This window comes from Meriones unguiculatus, chromosome 14 (genome assembly GCF_030254825.1).
Source record: "Meriones unguiculatus strain TT.TT164.6M chromosome 14, Bangor_MerUng_6.1, whole genome shotgun sequence".
NCBI lineage: Eukaryota > Metazoa > Chordata > Mammalia > Rodentia > Muridae > Meriones > Meriones unguiculatus.
In genome coordinates this window covers 46,819,283-46,823,400 of record NC_083361.1, presented here as the reverse complement: position 1 = coordinate 46,823,400, position 4,118 = coordinate 46,819,283, and the positions used below count along the sequence as shown (strand labels likewise).

The following is a 4,118-nucleotide window of genomic DNA, read 5'->3' as shown; positions in this document are numbered from 1 at the left end:
TTAATAAAAAAGAGATTGCCAGCCTGCTCCCATCAGAGGATGGATGAAATATGGAGAATGCATGAGTGAGTGTGGAAACACAAATCATTCAATCCTTAGGAAGCAGGAAGAGGTGGTGGAAATACTGGCTGATAATTAATGACATTTTAGAAGAGAAAAGGCTAAGTGTTTTGTTGTTGTTTCAAAAAAAGGAATTTAATTTTCATATTTTTAGATACATTGATAACCAAAAGGTGGCCTCCGAAAAAGGTTAAAAGGTCAATTAGCTCCTGGTATATAGCTGGACCAGGATTGCAAAATAAAAAGATCCACTTTCTTTATTTTCTACACAAAACACAGTCTTTTAAAAAAGATTTAAGGAGCTATATATAGAAAGCCCCAGTGAAAAGAGGGGAAGGTGGCAGGGTTGAGGGAGGAGAGTCTCACCCCTTACTCTACTTTCCTGGCCCTGGAGCCCCTGAGGCTCTGACTTGGCAGGAGGCAGCTATGAGTTCTGAGCTCTTCCAAGCTAGGAAGGCCCCTTTTGGGGGAGGAGGCAACCAACAGGTATTTCCGTGGCATTGTGGGCCCAGTGAAGGTTCCCAAGCCCTAGCGGGTTAGCATGGATTCCCTGAACAGTCACCAGGACATGATGTAGTCCTTTACTTGGGAACTGAGGGGACTAGGGCAGAACCCAGATCTCATGAAGTGCACATGTATGTTTGCCTGTGTCTGAGTGGGAATAGATATTTATTGGGCCAAAAGAATAGATATTCTTTGGGGTCTTTGCAAATGGCCACAGGTGGCCGACATAGCCCTGCCTGGTTGCTAGACACACAGAAGAGTTGTTCTTCCCTGCAACCAGGTTGATCACGACCAAGGGGCTGGCTACTGCCCCGGCTGGACCAACCCGGTAGGCTCAACCAGATACCCCGGTGGTCCCAGATTCTTAAGGCTGGTGGAAGGGTGGCTAGCTGGCTCCAGGCGCCCAGGTTATAGTGTGCCTGGCCCCCAAGAGGGGCTGTTTTGGCTTGTTCTTTGGAAATGGAAAAGAGGAAGAGGGGAGAATACGGAGGAGAAATGGGAAGGGGCGGGTGGCACAAAAGGGGATCTGGAATGCTTGTATGTTAGGATGCCTCTCAGCTGCTGTCTGTGCCTGTGGGGCCTGAGGAGCCTCAGGTGGAGAATCTGTTTTGGAGAAGTTCATTCTTAGAATATGCGGCACCCTCTCTTCCTGGAAGGAGAGTGTACTGTGGAATTCCACTTCACAGAACCTGAACTTGAGAGTATATAATGTTGCTGACAAACTTTAGTGGTGACTTTTGGGGGCTGAGGAGTGAGGCACCAGGGAGGGGACTGGCTGGACCCAGGGTGGAGGTTGCCCAACCTCTTCCAGCTTCTGTGGCAGGTCATTGGTCTCCTCATCCCACTGAGCTGCTGAGGCATCTGGAGGGCTGGCTTGTAGGCGTTCAGATGTGTTGATATTCTTTACCTGGTGCCTGTGTTCTTCTGACTTCATGGTCCCTTGGTGGGCTGGTTGCCAGAGGCCGTTCACCTGCCAGCTTCAGACCCTGGTTTTATCCCAGCCATTTGGCCACACAGGAACAGGCTCCCAGGTGCCAAAACCACGCGTGGCCACTTCTCACTGTCATAGCTATGGCCATCGCTGCTGAACTTCTTGGTAAAGGGGTGCCCCCCCATGGAGCTTCGGAAGGTGCCCACTTTCTGGGGCAGGTGTTTGATCCACGCACTTAGCGCCTCAGTGGGAGAGCCATTGACACACCAATCCATCACACCGAACTGCTGCAGGTGCGCCCCTCACAATGCTGGCTCGGGCTTTGTGGTTTTCAAAGTAAAGACCACAGCGCTCACAGCAGGCCACAGCGGAGGAGTAGGAGGTCTCCTCATGGAGGGTCTTTGCCTTGAAGGGCAGTTTAGTCTGGATGTAGGTCTTGGCATTGACCTCTGCTGGGAGGAAGCGGTTCTCCTGGAGGGGCCGCTTGGTTGCCACTGGGCCCAGGTAGCTGGTAGCTGAGGGCTTAATCCCTGTGATGGGCGGCAGGCTGAGCCCCCAGGAAACCTGGGTTGATCCATCTCCGGGTTTTCCTGGCCAACTAGCTAGGGGTGACAGAGGCAGTGAAGAATGCATTGCCCCAGGAGCTTCAGTAGGAGAGCCATCGTCGGTGAGGGGAGCAGCTAGATTTCCAGCTGGAGGCTCTTTCTTGATGAGGCACAGCTTGGACTTTTTCAGTATCTCCCGAAGTGTGTAGATTGGTGGGCCACTGACAAACTACTCAGTCACACCTACCTAGCCCAAGTAGGAGTGTGTAAGTTACCACAGAACTCACAGTGGATGTCATGCACTGGCTCTGCCCAGGATGACAGGGCCTGTCCCACGACTGTAGCTGCGGCAGCTGTGGGGACAGCAGCGGCCCCAGGAAAGCCACCCGGCCTGGATCGGGGGCCCTGGCGAGGAAGCCCCCGTGCGCACACGCACATTCTCTGTATGTGAGAGATGTATGCAGTGGGTTTTCTCCTTGGGTAGGGCTGTGCAGCTTGAGGACTAGGGAGGTCACAGCTTTGGCACAGGCAGATCTCACCACCGTGCCTGCCAGAGCCTAGAGTCCTTTCCAAGCAATAAAATTATAGGTGTGAAATACATTGAGGCTATTTTCTCCAAAACACATCACAGAAATCACAAGAAGATGCAGAGACGGCTTCCTTTCCTTGAAATGGCTAAAACAAAAGTGTTAAAAATAAATTCATGTCTAAAAATATCTGACAGTTGGTAGGTCAGCAAGCTTATTATTCAGAACCTGGCCTGCAATTAAAGACTTCCAGAGACTGAAGGTTGCTGATTTTTCTACCAGTTTCACATCTTGCTCCCTGCCCCCCCCCAAGTCTACTTGCAGAAGGTAGGTCTCACCAACGAAGCGTTCTTTTCCATCTGTTCCGTTTCCACATTATAATCCATGCCCTTACTTTTGACATCTGGGTTCTTTTAGCACCTACGTTCTTTGTTTCTGACACTGCGTTAATGTGTTGAAGATTACTATATGCTGTGACTAGTAACTGGCAGGGTTCTTACTACGGTTGCTTTGTTAGTGATTACATTGAAAACCCCAAGACTATGGGCAAAACATCAGAGTTGAGTACTGGGTGTAGACTTATTTTGCCTTCAGGTGCTATCCTTACAATCATTTCTGAAAGCAAATGGAGAAGTTAGTTTATGGGAGTGTGCACTTCTTTTTTTTTAACTTTATCATTTTTGATGCTATGGATTGTACATGGTAGAAAAGTACTTTGCCACTAAGCAACATCCCCAGTCTAGATTTCTTGAGAGTAGGATAAAAAAATTTTAGCTTTTTAAAAGAGTATTTTTTTTTCTTTAATAATCAGTTGGTATCTCTAAAGCATACCATTTAGTGTTAGGGCTTTAAGTAAGACACTAGAGACAGGAAACATTTCTCAACTGACTATCAAGTTAGCTGGTATGATGTTTGTGTTATAGGTCACACTGTCTTTTAAAGGCGGAGTGATACTCTCTATATAGGCATACCACGTTTCTTTTAACCTATTCCTCCATCAATTAACAATAAAGTTGTTTTCATTTTTGGATTTCTGTGGATTGGGCTGCTAAGAACATGGCCTATGAACCTCTGTTCTGGTCCCTGCTTTCACTTCTTTGGGATACAAGCATGGGATTGAAGTTGCTGGATCATATACTAATCCTACATTCAAGGGTTTTAGTTTCTGTACATCCTTGCTAACACTGCTTGCTGTTTGTTTATCTGCTGTTAGTGGGTTTGTTTGTTTTGTTATTAGTTATTTCTGTTGGTTACACTTTTTTACTTTTAAAATTTATTATTTATTACAATTTATTCACTTTGTATCCCAGCTGTGGCCCCCTCCCTCATCTCCTCCTCCTCCCTCTCTCCCTCCCACTATGCCTCTACCCTAGTCCACTGATAGGAGAGGTCTTCCTTCCCTTATCTGACCCTAGCCTATCAGGTCTCATCAGAACTGGCTGCATTGTCTTTCTCTGTGGATTGGCAAGGCTGCAACCCCCTAGGGGGAGGTGATCAGAGAGCCTGCCTCTGAGTCCATTTTTTAAGCTTTCTTTTTTATTGATAAGATAA

At 47.6% G+C, this 4,118-nt stretch overlaps 1 pseudogene; it reads right to left on the bottom strand.

Moving 5' to 3' along the window:
• Positions 1 to 949: 949 nt before the first annotated feature.
• LOC110565166 (protein Wiz-like) lies at positions 950 to 2,305 on the bottom strand (annotated as a pseudogene).
• Positions 2,306 to 4,118: the final 1,813 nt, after the last annotated feature.